Genomic DNA, 18327 nt, shown 5'->3' on the forward strand with positions numbered 1-18327 from the left:
ATATGTTCCAGCTTGTTACCAACTGTGGTGCCCCAAACTGAACACAGTACTCTAAACTGAGGTCTAACCAGAGCAAAGTTATACCATCACTTCACACTATCTGGACACTATACTTCTTTTGATGCAACCCAAAATCACATTTGCCTTTTTAACTATTACATCACACTGCCGAGTTATGTTCAGCGTATGTTGTACTAAGGCCTCTAGATCATTTTCACACGAACTACTGCCAAGACAAATCTTACTCTTCAGCCCTGTTGGTTAGAATCAGATCAAAGCAAGTTGACCCCTTTATTTCCTTCTCCACCATCTGGAAGCTGAAATAATCAACAAGACAAGTCAGGAATTCATTAGACCTTACCTTTTTAGCAGTATTTGACTTCCAGCAGACATTAGGGTAATTGAAATCTCCCATTTTCTTCACTTTGTGTATTTACTTCCCCCTCCCCATCAATATAGTGCTTGGTGGCATACATTTTGCAGTAGCCATGAGAACAGCTGTCTAAAACGATTACATTCAGGACCAACAACATGAAACATCAAGTAAAAAGATTCCAAATCAATTGTAAATAAATCAGAGTCAACACCATCTTTGGAACCCAACAGCGACTGTATGTCTAGAATCAGTCAATATCCATCAGCTTCTTTGTCAATCTCTTGAAAGTCAGAAAAGAACTGGCATCATGACATCTACTGTTGAGGGAGTTCTATGTCGAGGGTACAATGAGAAAGTCATTGTACCCTGGACTTTGCACCATTATGCCTGACCTTGGAAGGTCAGATCACTCCAAAGGTTGAGGCTTGAAAGGAACCCCACGTTTCCTAGGACATACTTAACCAAAGCAAAGTTTAATGGAGGCTGCCATGAAAAATGTGTAGCTGGCCTGGATGATCACTGCTTTTATTCTTCCTTCAAATTGGGAAAGATATTAATCCCATGTTTTCTGGAGATCAAAGTGATAGCAAACTGTAGGAAGCTATGAAACGATCTTTTGGTAGAAAATTTGACGTGAGGTACTGCACTGTGAAGGGCGGTGGCCACCTTTGGAGCACAGTCAGCCATTCCTGAGGTAAACGGGGCATGGCTAAAAGCATCAACACACCGTCATGGTAGCTTTGGGAAGTACCTCGACTGAGTATTAAAGTTTGAAAGAAACAGAAAGGGGAAGCTGTCTGACCACAGGACAGCAGAGTAATCCCCACGTTCATTCTGTGCCAAATCTTTTGACATAGGCATATTTGAGAAACACCATTATGTATAGTTTCAGGTAGGCAGACGTGTTGGTCTGCAGAAGTACAGCAGTATCTGAAAACATCTGAAAAAGAGAGCTTTGACTCTCAAAAACTCATACCCTGAACATCTTGTTAGTCTCTAGAGTGCCACTGGACTCAAATCCTGCTATCCCATCTTATATCTAATAGTGAAATGGCCCTGCTGCATGTGGATGCTTATATACAAGGACTGGGGCCACTTCAGAACAAACTGCAAGCTTCTGCAACCTTGGGGGACCCATCTAAAATCAGACAAAAACAAAATTGAGGGATTTAAATTTCCCCATAAAACACTTACCTGTGCTCTGCATGTGCACAGTCTTCCTCAGGCCCAGCAGGAACTATGTGGCCACTGGGTGCTCCAAGCAACCAAGCAAAAGTAAAACATGGCTGTCGAAAAGGGTGTGCCATTGCCGCATGAGTGGGGCCATTGTGGCCACCAGGCCTTGCCTCTCCTTGGCCCAGTCAGTGGAGAGCAATCTGCCCCAGGCCGGTGAAGATGGGGGGAGGGGCAAAAGAGAAGGATATTTTAGAGAGGGGTGCAAAACGGAAAGGTGTTTGGGAGGGAGGGCAGTCTAGGGGGAAGATTCTTTGGGAGGGTGAATTCCAGGCAGCCATGCTGGGTTTGTGCCTCTCAAAGACCCTTCTCCTCTACCCGCTATCCCAAGGATCTGTTCTCCTTGCACTCCTCTCCAAAAGAACATTCTCCTTTGGTACCCCTCTCACCCAAAGATACTTCCCCTTTGCCCCCTCCCTCCCAAACATGATTCATCTTTCCCGCTTCCTCTCAGAGACCTTTTCCCTTTTCTCCCCTCCGAAAATCCCTTTGGCCTCCCTCCTTCCTAGGCTTGCTAGTCCCCCAGTGAAGCAGGGGGTCCCCGCCCCCAGCTGCCACCCCCCTCTCACTTGGCTGGCAGTGTGGGAATGCAGCAGTGGGGGCAAAGTGCCCTCCCACGTGCTCCAGAGCACCTCGGCACACACTGGGAATGACATCATTCCGGGCATGACGCAGAAGATGACTGAATAAAAATGGCTTTTTACTCAGTTGGCCCCCAGCATGCTACTTCTGTGTCATGCTGGGAATTCTGTCATTGCCAGTGGGGTGCTCTAGAGGGAATGAGCATGTTCTCGCATGCAAGGTGAGTGCCCCCCAACACAACTCTGCCCTGTAACCCCCCCCCCCCCGTCCCCCTCTTTCACCCCCAAGGAACCTGGCAACCCTACTCCCTCCCCAAAAAACCTTCCCCTCCTCTACAAAAGACCATTCTCCTTTGGCACCGCCCTCCCAAAGAGTCTTACCCTTTCGCCCCCTCCCTCACAAACACCCTTCCCTTTGCTTGACATAATAATCCTGCGCTGGCACTTAACACTGAATAGGTGTTGGCTAGAGAAATCAAACACACAATTAACTTTCTTAACACTTCACAGATCTTGTATTTTGAATGAGGAACAGTGACAGCATAAGGTTCCTAAAATTACCCAATCTTCTTTATGCCAAGTTTTTATTTTAATTGGGACACCTTAAGTCAGTTTTGAAGGCAGCAGCGGCATATATAAAGTCAGAGTATGAATGAGATTTTGCTTTCAAATGGTTGAGGAAATATGTTTTAAGATATGGTAACTGCTTCATTGTAATGACCTACACGGAAAAATGATTTTCAGTTAAAAATTATTCTTTCAGTTTTTCCTTAATAGAGATTCATATATTCAAAAAAATGTGGGAACTAGGGCATTACAAAATATTTGCTCATTTCACTTTTCAAAACAAAAGGTATGTTTTTGGAGGCCTCCCCTTTTCCAAAAGCCCCCTTCCCTTTGAAAATGCATAAGCAAAAAAAATTATCCTGAAATCCTTGTCAGAGATGGGCACGAACCAGAAAAAAAGAACCATGTAGCTTGTGGTTCATCATGTTTCATGAACCACAAACTTTCATGAACCTGCCCCAGTTCACAAATCAGTTCATATTGGCCCATGAAAATGTCTCTTCCAGGCCAGCAAACCACCACTTCCGGGTCAGCAGTAGGTCAATTCCAGGTCAGCAGAAGGTCTTCAGGAAGTCTGTTGCCTAGGAAGCTGATTGATCGGCGCCAGGCTGTCTGCAGAGATGAACTGAAAAACGAACTAAACAAACCAGCCTAACATTTGTGGCAGTTTGTCAGAAATGGGAACTGACGAACCACTGGTTCATGAACCATGAACTGGCCTGGTTCATCATGAATTTTAGTTCAGTTTTTGGTTCATGCCTGTCTCTAATCCTAGTCAATTAGGGTGGTTCAAGGAAACTGTTTAGGGCAATTCTTTCTGAATAAGTAAACACTTCGGTTCTGTTAGCTGCCTTGGGTTAGTAGAGATAAGGGTTTGGGGGTATAAATATTTTAAATATATAAATACATCCCTTTCACAGTGATCCATGACAGACTGACAACAAGTAACTCCCCTTTCACTCAACTCTAGACAACTCATACGAATTCAAACCGCATGGAAGGAAACTCCTCTGCCTGCCTAAGAGGCAGATTTTCATGAAGTTCTAGTGATTTGATTTCCACATCACCACTGGAAACAACGAGAAAAATCTTCAGCTACAAAAATCACGGCAACTACAGGTCAACTAACAGAGCACCCTTCAAAAGGAAACCCCAGTGAAGTCCCAACAAAATCCAAATTCCACAACATGTAAATTCTGCAAAGTCACAATTTCTTTTCAGTCTACACTAGCTTTGTCTTTTATTCCTCAAAATCTTATTCAGGCGTTCCTCTGGTATGTAAGAGTTGCCCAGTCATTACCCGTACAACCTTGCAAATATATTTCACAATCATAAAAGTTACAATCTTTTTTGTGTGTGGGGGGGGATAGTAGAGAAGATTTCCAGAGCTTTCTAGAAGAGTACGAGTGCTACTCCTCTCTTTGGCACTTCCCTATCAACACATGACCAAAAGGAGTGGCACTATTCCCTCAGTTCTCTCCATGACACCGCTGGAGACCCGCCCCCCGACCAGAAACTAAAGTTCCAGAGCATTGTCAGCAAGGCAGGAGGGAGGGATGTGTGCCTTCACAGAAGATCACTCGATGAACAACAATTACAGGTAAGTGCAACCCTGTTCTCCTCTTCATGGCTTCTGTGACGTCCCTTATTGGGAGAGTAACAAGCTCACTTACTGAAGGAGGTGGCTATGAAGTTCTCAAAGTAAGAGACTATGGAGGACCACCTTTCCAACACACTCTTAGCATCTCATGACATTCACCCAGAGGTGCTTCTAAAGAAGCTGGGAGCTCTAAAAGTGTCCTATTGAAAGTACAAGCAGGAATGTAGCAAGGAAAAAACAGCCCTCTGGTGGGGAGAGTCGTGCTAGGTAAAGGACGCTGAACAGTCATGCATTTGAGAGAGTGCGATAGGAAGGGTTGTGTGAGGATATTTCCAGGTGTCTTTTGAATCCTGAATGACTAATACAACCGATAGTGTTGTGAGACATGAGGGCTGAAAGCAACCATGGTAGGGAATCCTAGCCAGGGCATTGGGCACATTAACATGTGAAACTCTATGAATGGAGAGCATAGGTTAGAAACTCACAGAGTCCTCATTCCACAGTCGAAATTGCTGTACACTAAAAATGAAGCACCAGGGAAGTGCAAAAAGTTAACAAGGGATTACACTCCTACTTTAAATATCTTTGGAGATCCAATAAGGAAGAGGAAAGTTTAGAGTGTTTCAGTCCCAAACATAGTCAATAGTACAAGAAGAAGGGTTCAAATCCTGTTATAGCCTCAGTAGAGACTCTTACACACTTAGGCTGATTTCACATTCAGCCTTTTCTGCGCATTCACAGCCTGTTTCGCATTGCATGTCATTACGCTTTTCACTTTTCCAGGACTGTCACGTGATGCACATCCGGAGTTTGTCTTGTTTCCTGCACAGTATCTCGCTGCAGAGATACGGCGATTTTTAAAAAAATTCTGCTGCCCAATTATGGCTGCCCCGGGCTTCAGGTGTGTGAATGGTTTGGGTATCTGCCCCCCCCCTTTCCCTTCCCTGTTGAGCATTGATTGGTTAGACACATCTAAACACTCCCACCGTCTGTCAGACTGTGGCTTATTAAAAGTTGCAATCCAGACTATCTCTTGCAATTAGACATGAGTCCATTGGTTTCAAAAGACTTTACTGAATATAAGCAACCATTATAGTCCACTGGCCAAGATTCAATATCTTGGCTGGTACACGGATGTTGTTACAAATGAAGGTAAAAGTTAGGATACAGAATAGCATAGCTCAGCAAATCCCATCCTCCCCCCACAGTTCTCAAAACACGCGGCTTGAAGCTGAGAGAATGAAACTTTCCCAAGGCTGGAAGGGCTGTAGTCAAAACATTCCTCTTCTTTGAGATAAGTGCTGCTGAACTGCTTGTCACCTGCAAAAGAAGAGCTTGAAACACTGACAGGATTAAAATGGAGTCTCTTTGGTTAGAACACACAAGAAACATATGTCAGACCTGACACCGTCCACTTCCTGGTTGTTTGGGGTTGGGTTTTTTTTTTTTTGGTCACCAATAAACAACAGTGTTTAAGCATTGTAAAAGCCGGTCAAATTTCCGCCAAGCACCAACCACTCCTTTTTTGTCTGTTGGGTAACTAATAAACAACAGCGATTAAACGTTGTCTTGCTCAATTTCCGCCAACAGCGAATGCTACATTTTGCGGTCTCGTAGCTTTTAAAATGTACACTCACTGTTCCATGCCTCCCCTTGGGTTTTTTTTGGGTCACTGATAAATAGCAGCATTTCAGTGTTGTTTTGCACAATTAAAAACAAGTATAATTTCGATGCAGCAGGGAACGCTACATTTCTCCGGTGTCACAGCATCTAAAATGAAACTCACCATTCCATGCCCCCCCACCCGGCTTTTCCCTCAGGCTGGCTTTTTTTTAATCTATGCTTGAGGACCAACGTTTAAGCGCTGTTCTCTACACGACTATAAGTAATAGCGTGAGACAGTTGTATAATTGCACACTGAATTTTTTAGTGAATAAAACTGGCTCATTTACATGAGATGCAAATCTACATTTAAAAATGGCAAATGCACAATGTGCTTGTATCGGCAAGCTCAGCCAGTTCAGGGACCATGTGACCGAATCACACCAATGGGGCACTGTAAATCCGGTGGGCGTCTACTCAGAACAGCAGCGCAAAATCAAAACATGCTGTGCTTTGCAGGGGCAAGGGACGCAAAGAGGAAAGTGTGAATGGAGAGGGTGGGGCATTGTAAGCTTACAGTTGCAACGTGACAGCTTTACAACGCATGTTGTAACAGTTTACACAAACTTTTAAAACAATTAACCAACAAAGCATGAAGCAGGAGACAGTGTCAAACAAAAAGAACGCTAAACCGGAACGAAGCCACGTAGTGTAAAATGCTAGGGTGCCCAGTCAAAACCACTGTGAACGGGACGAAAGCGTGGAAACAGCGATGTTTTCCATGAATGAGAAATCAGCCCTAGAGGTGCAAGATATGGCAATCAAAGGGAAATTACTACCCAGAAAAAAAAACTGTTGAATGTGAACACAGGGCCAAGCTACACATGACGAATGACACTTGAATGGCAAGTGTATTTCTCCCTGTTCACTTGCCCTCCACTCAATCCACTTGCCGTTCAAGTGTCATTTGTCATGTGTAGCTTGGCCCTGAGTTTTCTCTTTTGTTGACATATTTATGTTTCTATTTTACTTTGTAAGACGTCTTGAACACCTTTGAAGGACAGGCAGGCAGGCAGGCAGGCAGAAAGTCTCCATGGCTAGTAGCCACTGGTGATCCCACCCTCTATCTAGCAGTTTAATCCTTTTTTAAGGCCATGTATGCGCGTGGCTATAACTAACTACATCATCTAGTGGTGAATTCCACAATTCAATCCATCATTGAGAAAAGAAGAATTTCCTTTTGCCCATACTGAATCTATTGCTCATCAACTTCAATGGCTGCCCTGAGTTCTAGTATTATGGGATTAAGGGTGGGGAGATCTCTTGATCCACTTTCTTCACTCCTTACATCTTATATACCTAGGGTTCCTAGGTGCTTGCCAGTGGCAGGCAGACTTCCACCTTGCCCGCTGACCCAGCAGTGGTTGGCGGGAGGTGGTAAGCTCCCAGAGGTGCCACTGGCAGGAACATGTGCCATGTGCATACTCCCAACAGGCATGGCAATGTCACTTCCAGAGGGGACATCATCGTGCTGGCTGTGGGAGTGTCCCTATGCTTCATTTGGGGGCAATTGGACTGAACCAGCCACGTGCAGAGCATGGGCGTGCTCCTGTGGCCGGTGTGATGACATCACTTCCAGCAGTGATGTTATCATGCAGGCACCGGAGCAAGCTCACGCAACGCACGCACAAAGAGGACGTAACTGGTGGCACAAGGTAAGTGCCAGGTGTCCCCCCCCCCAACCCGCACAAGAGGGTATAGGGAACCCTATTTAAGCCAAGCAACCCTGAAAAATGCATCAGGTTTGCAGAAAAATATGAAATCTTTTAAAAAAGGAATGCCTGTAGCTTTCACCAGAGGACCTCAATGGCTGTTGCTAGGCAACCATAGTTTATTCCAGGCTTGATTCCTGTCAGTAAAAGACAGGGCCCTTTCCAGAGCTGTTTGGGCCTTTGAGGGAGGTTTCATTGGGGTAGGCCAAAACGCAACCACTGAGGGCCAAGCTACACATGACGAATGACACTTGAACGGCAAGTGGATTGAGTGGAGGGCAAGTGAACAGGGAGAAATACACTTGCTGTTCAAGTGTCATTCGTCATGTGTAGCTTGGCCCTGAGTGACTTGATACCACATGACTTGTACGTCTCCTCCATGCCCAGGTGATTGCTGCTGCTCAACAGCAACTCCCCCTAAAGCCAGTGTAGTGGTTTGAGTGTCAGAATAGAATGTGGGAGACCCAAGTTCGAATCACCACTCTCCTGTGGAGCTCACTGGATAACTTTGATCCAGTCACACGCTCTTAGCCTAACATACCTCTCAGGGTTGTTGTGACAATAATATAGAGGCAAGAAGTGTGATGCAAACTGCTTGGTCCCCACTATGTAGAAAGGTAGTATATAAATGAAGTAAATTAATAAATATAGTTGAAGACGGGGACACATAAAAGATATGTCGTTTAGTGAGTTTGAAGAAGAGAAGGATGTAGGGAAGGTTGAGCAGATGGAGGCTGCCAGGAGGAAAAGAAGAAATAGTGTGGGGAACGGGGTACAGGAGAAAGTGATGTATCTTCCCCCGACACAAGTCCTTGAAGGTTCCCCTCCATGCAACTGGGCCAAAGGGGAGAAGCTGCCAGAGGGAGGAAGGGAGAAAGGTGGAGATGGGGGGGGAAGACAAAAGTGGATGGGAAGGAGAGAAGGAAGCAGGGAAAAGGGAGAGGCTATGGGGACAGGGAAAGGAAAGAGGACATGGTGGGGGAGGGGATATTATTGTTGTTGTTGTTGTTGTTGTTGAAGATGATGATGATGATGATGATGATGATGATGATGATGATTCAATGTCTTGCCCACCCTCCCCATGAATGGGCTCAGGGTGGGTTACATCTGAATATAAACATAATTAAAACTACAATAAAAACCATACAATCATAAAACACAGTGAATTTTCAGTTTCAAAGATGCCCTCACAAGTCCTTGCAGGTGCCCCACTTGTGATTTTATAAACCTCTTTTCCCCCTAAAGTGAGCAGTCCCAGGATCTTTAGCCTTTCCTCATAAAAAAGTTGCTCCAACCGATTAATTATCTTGGTTGCCCTCATCTGAGTTTCTGTCCATCAAAACACACCATAAGGCAATACAGAAACATTAGGGCTTCATTTTCCATTGGAATAAGGCATTTCCACCACCGAAAGACAGGGTACCATGGCCAATTCCTCCTCCCGTTGCAGACCTCGTTTGACCCCTGAACTATCTCTGAGGGTCTCGTGCTCCCAAGAGCAGCATTTTGAGTTCAGTGGGCTGCAGAGGGAGGGGATGGTGGGAAAGATGGGTTTCATCAGCAAAGCTCTGCCAGTGTTTTTGGATCCAATCCACTACAAACTGCAATTCAAAATTCATTTGAACACCATTCCCACACCCCTTTTTAATACAATTCGGCACTTCTTGGCATTGGATCAGTGAAAGAGATAGAGGGGCACATTTTTACCCGAGCTCTCTGATGACGTTTCATTTTGTTGAGTATCATGGCAGTATTTTATTTTTTTTTCTACAAAAGGAGCCTGCAAGCATTCAATATTCCAGAGAGAGCAATATGAACTAGAGAGCCTGAAATAAACAAAATACTATGAAACCAACTTTAGCCTCGTTCCCTGTAGTCTTCCAGCACCAGCAAGCTTTCATTATGGCATCTGTTGGCTGCCTCCGACTTAATGTACTCGGCTCCCAAGGATGGCATTATAGTGAAATGAGCTGTTCATGCATGGCGAGTCAAATCAAAATAATTTATGCAGTTACAATCTGAAAAACATTGGGAGCAATTATTTTTCTGCCGAAGAGCTGGCATGCTACCTGAAATTCTTAAACTCACTAAAGATGGGGGGGAAACACACCTGTCTCCAAAGTTGGGACTAAGCATTACATGAAGCACACAGCTGCTGCATAAAATGGCAACTAAGTGTCTTGGTCACCCTTGGTAATGCAACTTACAGTACTTACGCAAATGCAAGACTACTTTCTTTCATAGAGTTTATGCAATTTGGGACACGTGTATGCAGCTATATCTATCAGTAATCATTCCAATATATGGTTGTTGTGGATTTTCCGGGCTGTATAGCCATGGTCTTGGCATTGTAGTTCCTGACGTTTCGCCAGCAACTGTGACTGGCATCTTCAGAGGTGTAGCACCAAAAGACAGAGATCATATATTCCAATATATGTCTGACAAGCAGATCCTAAACTTCTTAACAGCTGAGAGCCAAGCTACAAGTGATGAATTTCACTTGCCAGGCAAGTGTAATTCATCACTTATAGCTTGGCCAGCTGGAAAAGATAATGAGATATGCTGAAGCGGCCATTTGCTTGTGAATAAAAACACATACATTGAACATGCACGCACACACTCCATACATACACATACAACAACCCCACCTACTCAGCAACTAAAACTGTTGGTGACTTGAAAGTTTGACAGCAATGGGACAAACATATAATAGGCTAGACCAGTACAGTAAGTATGAGCCCAAGATTCTTTAAATTGATTTTTTTTTCTTTTTTTCACTATGTCTGGCAGGGAAAGGCAGCCTTTGCAGCCTTAATGGAACAGCCTACATTAAGATTTTAAATTCACAGCAGTGCACACCAGGTAAAAAGTACTAAACTATATCCCATTACAATTTCTATTTTAAAATGCTCTTGATGTTGAAATGTTATGCACTTTCCAGACCCCATGAGCTCAGTGAATGATCTGGAGCAGTCTTAAGAACAACCTTGCGAGGTGCCCACTTATGGTGGGCAAACTCCCAGCAATGTATGCGTCTGGCTGTTGATCTCTAGATGATTGCTGGGAGGAGACAGGTGGGAAAGGGTATGCATGGAGGAGGCAGGCGGGGAAAATGGGCATGTGCGCACTCGCATCCCCAACTAATGATGCAACTTCCAGTGCAATCCAGAAGAGAAAGTGTTGTACCAGAGCCAATTCTTTAACAGTTGGGCTAAAACATCATGTTTTCACTGTGTTTTGGGCCAAGTGTTAATCAGCGCTGGTGTGACGCTGTTGTTTCTAGCTCACACTGGAAGTGACATCATCAGCTGGGGCCATCTGAGCACATAAACCAATAAGACTGGTAAATTCCAGGCACTGTTCCACCCCTTGCTGGTTGCTGGGGGGGATCTGGCAACTCTATCTAGGAAATTTACAATGTTGTGACATAGTTACACAAATTAAAGGGAATTACGTGTTACGCAGAAGGAGAAAATGGGAGTTATGGCTGCTAGGTAATCTGTCATTAGGGTTTCCAACCTTCAGATGGGAACTAGAAATCTCCAGGTATTACATCTCCAGATAGGGCTGCCATCCCCGCTGCTGGGGGTGGGGGAACCCCCATCCTCATCTCCATCTCTCTGTCTCCACATACCTGCCTGGCAAGGGGAGGCCCTTGGTGAGAAGACTAAGTTTGCAGGTGAATTTTAGCAAATTGCTCCCCCAGCACGTCCCATGAGATCATTTTCTAATGCAATGGGTTGGCACAGAAGAGGTAACTTTATGCTGGTCCCCAACTCTCTGCTGCCCTGTTTGACCCCCGGGGAGCTCCAGACCACAGAGATCAGTTTCTCTGGAGAAAATGGTTCCTTTGGAAGGTGGTTCTATGGTAATTATATTCTACTGAGGTCCCATCCTTTACCAAACCCTGCCCATTCCAGGCGCCAACCCCCACAAATGTCCAGAAATTCCCTAATCCAGAGTAGGGGTGTGCGCTTCGGGAATCCAATTCGGGTAAAATACCCGAATCAGACCCGATCTGGAAAGCTTAGGGAAAGCAAAGCTTCCTGAAGCAGGGAGTTTTTCCCTTTGACACCGGGAGAAACAGCCCAGTGCACTCATCCTCCTGGTGAGAGAGAGAGGGGAAAACTCCCCTCTCTCAGCACCGGGAAAGTCAAGTCACCTCCAGGCTTCTTCTGCCTGGTGTCAGAGGGAGCAGCCCTGCAGCACCTGCCCTTTAAACCCCCCTGCTGCCTGCCAGCTGATAGTTTAAAGGGATATTTAAAGGACCAGGTAAGTGGGCTGGAGGGGAGGGGTGAAGTAAGTGTGGGATTTGGGGTGGGAGTGGGTGGGGGTGCTGGGAAAAAACCCAGCCCCTTGAATCACTTTGGAATGTTCTGAATCTTTACAGAGCATTCCCAAGTGATTAAATACCCGAATCCCATTTTGGCTATTCCGAATGTTTTTCCTGCTTCGGGTAAACCCGAAGTGGGAAATCCAAATATTTTCGGCTTGCACACCCCTAATCCAGAGTTGGCCAATCTGCTATTCCAACCTGAAACAGTAACTTCCAATTGTGTAAGTGGATCTAATCCGAAGATGTGACAATTCAAGACTGGATGCACCAGAAGCTGGGGCCTTTGTCCATCTAGCTTGTCCCAAGGGACCAGCCATTTATCCTAAAATTTCACTCTGAGGATCAAACCCAGCATTGCAATTAAAACTAGCTGCAGAATGGTGTGGGGGCTACCTCTTTCCCCCTCTTTCCACTGATGCAAGCAGCAAACAGAAGGAGGGGGGATTGTACTTGATTCCTTGGTCAGCTCCTTCCATGAACTCATCTGGTCTATTCAATGCAAGGCGGTTCTCTATTTTCAAAGGCACCTCCATTAACTTTGAGGGAAGATCTGTGAATAACCACAGTGAAACAAATCCTACCGATTCTATGAATGTGTTCCTAAAATTCAGTCCAATTTGAAATGAATGATCATAATAAAATTTGGTCCCTAGATGGCGCTCCTGCGCTTCGAAGTAATCCACTACATAAATAGTATTCTTGTATTTCCACTGAATGTATTTGGAACATCAATTTTGTATTTTAAATTGTTTACATTCTGTATAAATCCAGCTGCTTTTTATTTCTTCCAACAAATTGGCATTCTTAAGGTGTGAAAGATCTGCTGGCTAATTTGAAATCTGTTTAATTAAGACTTTAAAAAACCATAAAAAGCCAATCTCGTATAGCTGGAGATGTTATCTGAAAGACGTTCTTGCTTTGAAGAGAAACCCCAGTTCATTCCTGTAAATTTATGCACTAGACACTATTCCCACTTAATGACAAAACAAGTTAGCTTTCATTGAGGAAGTTGACAACATTTCCTCTAAGGGAAAACCTTAAAAACTTTCATTACCCTTAATCTTAGTTAAAGAAGAAGAAAACTGAGAAGTTTAAGTTACCAGCCTCCAAGTGGGACCTGGAGATCTCCTGAAATTACAACTAATCTCCAGATGAAGATATTAGTTCTCACGGAGAAAATGGCTGTTTTGGAGGATGGACTCTTATGGCTTTATACCAGTGCATTCCTAAATAGAGCTTAGATTGGAATAACTCTTTTTAGGATTGCACTGTTTGGTCCCTCCCCGAACTCCATCCTTCCCAATCTTCACCCCAAATTGCCAGGAATTTCCCAACCTACGGTTGGCAACCCTAGAGGAAGTGCCAGATAGGATCAGAAATGTTCTTGCAGGCAAAAGCGAGTCAAAGCTGCTAAATGATAAATAATGCTCAGCGTCGATGTACCTTTTCAGTCTTTCAAAGGCTTGAACCCGGCAGTTCCACTTCAATAGCGATGGTGTCAGACTGTGGCTTGAATAAAAGTTGCAATCCAGACTACCCCTTGCAATGAGACAAAAGTCCATCAATTTCAAAAGGCTTTACTGAAGATAAACTACCATTATAAGTCCACACTCCAAGATACAAGGATCATGGCTGAGCTGGAAATTGTTATGAATGACAGGCAAAAGCAAAGGTACAGAATAGCAGTTCCCTGCGGGCCCCATCCTCCCCCTCAGTTCTCAAAACAATCGGCCCGAGGGTGAGAAAGTGAAAGTTTCCCAAGGGTGTCTGAAAGGTAGATATATGTAGACATAACATTCCTCTTCTCTCTGTGAGCTTCCAGTGGAAAGCTTGCCACCTGCAAAGAAAACACTTAATATACAGACAGGATCAAAATGGAGTTTCTTTGGTTTAAACACAGTCAGAACCTGACATTCTGCCCCCTCTAAAATGTTCCTCCCCCAGGTTTAAGAGGATATAGAGTGTGAAATGCTTTTAACAATTTAGGGGCCTGAATATGAATAGACTCCACCCACTCATCATGCCCAGAGTCAAAATCCTTCCACCTAATGAGGTAAAACAATTTATTGTGTCTAATTTTAGAGTCCAAAACTTCTTGCACTTCATAGTGGATTTGGTCATCAATCAAAGTAGGTATTGGTGGAGAGGTGGTACGCCATTGATTTGCAGGGGGGACCTTTTTCAGCAAACTGATGTGGAATGTAGGATGGACTTGACGTAAATTTTTTGGTAAGTCAAGTGCTACAGTAACTTTGTTGATCACCTTGAGAACAGGAAAAGGTCCCAGGAATTTCAGAGCCAATTTGCGGCTTGTTTGAGCCACTCTTAAGTTCTTTGTTGAAAGGTAAACAAGATCTCCTGGACGTAATTCCCATTCGGCCACACGATGGCGATCGGCATATTTTTTATAATCCTGTTTGGCTTTGTCAAGATGTGCCTGAATTAGAGTCCATTGTTGCGCAGCTTCCCCCCACCATTCTGAAACATCTTTGGGAGCCGTTGGAGGGGGAAGAGCTTCAAAAGGATAGGGTTTAAAGTCATAGCCATAAACTACTTTGAAGGGCGTTTCTCCAGTAGAGGCATGCACACTGTTGTTATAGGAAAATTCTGCCAAAGGTAGTAGATCAGTCCAATTATCTTGTTGAAAATTAATATAACATCTGAGGAATTGTTCTAATAGTTGATTAGTTTTTTCCGATTCTCAGTCGGTTTGTGGATGGTGGGCGGAGCCCAAGCCTTGTTCCACGCCCATAAGTTGGAGGAGCTCCCGCCAGAAGTTGGCAACGGACTGTCCGCCGCGGTCAGATATTACCTTCGATGGAAAAGAATGTAGTTTTACAATATGTTTCATAAAAATGTCTGCTAATTTCTTTGCTGAAGGTATAGTGGTACAAGGAATGAAGTGGGCTTGCTTTGAAAATAGATCCACTATGACCAGTATGCATGTGTGGTTCTTGGAGGGGGGAAGATCAGTGATAAAGTCCATAGAAATAATTTCCCAAGGTCTGCTTGGGGTTTCAAGGGGTTGTAATAGTCCTAGAGGTTTCCCTTTTTGCGTTTTGGCGCTGAGACAAATTGGGCAGGAGGCCACATACTGGGAAACATCTTTGCATAAGCCTGGCCACCAGAATTGTCTCTGTAATAGGTGAAGGGTTTTTAAATATCCATAATGGCCAGCAGTTGGGGCATCATGACAACGTTGCAATACTTCTTTTCTTAAGCTAGCAGGTACATAAAAACGATCGCCCCAAAGCCATTCCCCTTGTGCAGATTGAGTTAGCTTCTCTTTGGGCACATTTCCCCCCTCCTTTTCCACTTCGTCTTTCAGTGTTTGTTTCCACCCCTGATCTGGGTGAGGAGGTTGGGCTGCACGGCTGCACGTTGTGACCACACCTCCTAATTGCGTAGGCGAAAATACGGTGTCTACTGTTTCCTCCCTCTTGCTTTTGAGTTGGGGCATGTGCGATAGAGCGTCCGCTAGGAAATTTGTTTTGCCAGGCAAAAATTTGAGGGTGAAATTAAATTTGGAAAAATATTCTGCCCATTGTAACTGTTTTGCATTTAATCTCCTAGGGCTGCGCAAGGCTTCCAGGTTTTTGTGATCCGTCCAAACTTCAAAAGGATGACGGGCCCCTTCTAGCCAATGTCTCCAAGAGGAGAGCGCTGCCTTGACTGCAAACGCTATCTTTTCCCAGACATTCCAATTTCTCTCTGATTCTGAAAACTTGCGAGATAGATAAGCACACGGTTTAAGGCTATTATCTTCCCCCCTTTGCAGGAGCACACCCCCAATCGCCGTATTGCTGGCGTCTACCTGCACAATAAATGGGCAATTTTCATCGGGGTGTTGTAGCACCGGCTTGGATATAAATTGCTGTTTTAAAAGATTAAAAGCCAATTGGCATTGTGGTGTCCATAATAGCTTGGAGGTTGGCTTTTTGGCTTGCTCCCCTTTGTTTTTTGTCTTAAGTAGTTCTGTGAGGGGGAGAGTGATTTGGGCAAAATTCTGTATGAAGTCTCGATAGAAATTGGCAAACCCCAGAAAGGATTGTAGTTCTTTACGGGTTGTGGGAGTTTGCCACTCATGGACTGCTTTTACTTTGCCCGGATCCATTTTGAGTCCATTTTTTGAAATGCAGTATCCTAAATAACTGAGTTCAGACTTGTGAAATTCACATTTGGACAATTTGATGGGCAATTTATTTCACATGAGGGTGGTTAACACTTGTTGTACCAATTGTATATGTTCTTCTTCTGTTTCAGAATAAATTAAGACATCATCCAGATAAACGACCACCCCTTTATATAAAAATTCATGTAATACTTCATTGATCATGGACATGAAAACTGAAGGGGCTCCAGCCAGGCCAAAAGGCATGACTAAATATTCATACTGCCCTAAAGGCGTATTGAACGCTGTTTTCCATTCATCCCCCTCTCTTATGTGAATGTGGAAGTAAGCATCTTTCAAGTCCAATTTCGTAAAGATCTTACCTTGAGCCACGACGTTGAGTAGATCTCTGATGAGTGGTATTGGATAAGCATTCGTGGAGGAGACTGCATCGAGTCCTCTGAAATCGGTACATAGTCTTAATCCTCCATCCTTCTTTTTAACAAATAGTACTGGGGCAGCATGAGGACTATTAGCTGGTCGGATAAATCCCCTTTCTAAATTGGTGTCAATAAATTTGCGTAGTTCCTCTCTTTTGATGGGGCTCATTGCATACAACCTGCCTTTGGGTAAGGTGGCTCCTGGAAGAATTTCCACTGCGCAATCAGTCCTCCTATGGGGAGGTAAGGTGTTAGCTTCTTCTCCTGTGAAAGCTTGTAGATAGGCTCGGTATTCTTTAGGTATTTGGTTGATTTCCTCTTGGGTTAAGAGAGCCTGTTCCATTAGGGTAGGGTTGGTACCCCAATTTTGATTCCAACAGTGATCTCTGCAGTCGTCTTGCCGAAAAGTGACACTCCCGGCTGGCCAATCAATATCTGGGTTGTGGTCCCACAACCACCTGCTACCCAAAATCAGTGGGTATTTGGCTGTAGAGCTAATCACAAAGGATCTCGTCTCCCAATGCTGTCCCATTCCTGTAATCACAGGTATTGTTTCAGTGGTGACTGGGTTCATATTGGAGCTGTCCATTTGTTCAAAAATAACCGGAGTTTCTAGTTCTTTCATTGGAAGGACTAATTCATTAACTAGAGCGGTTGCAATAATATCTCTGGAGCATCCAGAATCGATAAGTGCTTGTACCCGAATATGAGTCTTTCTTTCGGGATTAACTAACGTAACTGGCATGAATAGTATGGACCCTCGTGTTCTTTCCAGTATGGGAACAGACTGTTTTTTGATCTGCTGTTTGGGTCCTGTTACGACAGATCCATCTCGTTTCCTGAATTTGGGCTCTTGGGTCCTTCTTCTCCGATTAGAGCGGTTGAATCGAATTCCATAACTTCCTCCAGCTCCAATCCTTTTTCTGGAGGATTTCTTCGGGTGGCGCCACGCCCTCTAGTAGTCCGAGGAGCTGGCATTGGGCGGTATGGCGGGGGAAGGGTGGTCGAGGTTGTACGTGCTGGCTGGAACGGAGCTCGTTGCACAGGCCTGAGTGGACATTGTGCTGCGTAATGACTGCTTTGGCTACAATGTAAGCACAGTCCTTGACGCCATCTAGCTTCTCGTGCTCCTCTAGCCGCGTATCCGGCTCCTCTTCCCCCTCTGACAATTATCGAAGTTCTTCGGTGCCCTGTTGCTTGTTGTTGCTCTATGAGCCGTACTTCCTGCATCCAGTTTTCTACTTCACACGCCAATTGGATCCAACCCAATAGTGTTGGGGGGTTGTCTTGCATAAGAGCCCGATCCAACAATTTAGGATTCATGCCTTGTTTAAACAAGATTATTTTTGTAGACTCCTCACATCTCGGGCATTTGGCGGCTAGCTGTCGGAATTTAGTTACATAGTCCCTGGCTGACAGATTGCCTTGCCTAATGGTTTGCAATTCCGTTCGGGCTCTATCTTCTTCTAACTGGTCTTCATATTGGGCACGGAGAGCCGCTACCAAGCCTTGTAAGGTGTCTAGCTCTGGGTCCCCCAATTCATACAAAGTTACATACCATTCTGGTAAAAAAACCCTTTCCCAGCAGCAAAAGGCTCTTCATTCTCTTGCACCAAAGGCAATATGTCGAAGGAAGCTACTGCTACAGTGCTCTGTTTCCATCATTTTAACAATGCAAATAGATTCAGAATTATGATAACTTGGGGCAT

The sequence above is a fragment of the Eublepharis macularius genome, chromosome 8, assembly GCF_028583425.1.
Source record: "Eublepharis macularius isolate TG4126 chromosome 8, MPM_Emac_v1.0, whole genome shotgun sequence".
Classification (NCBI taxonomy): Eukaryota; Metazoa; Chordata; class Lepidosauria; order Squamata; family Eublepharidae; genus Eublepharis; species Eublepharis macularius.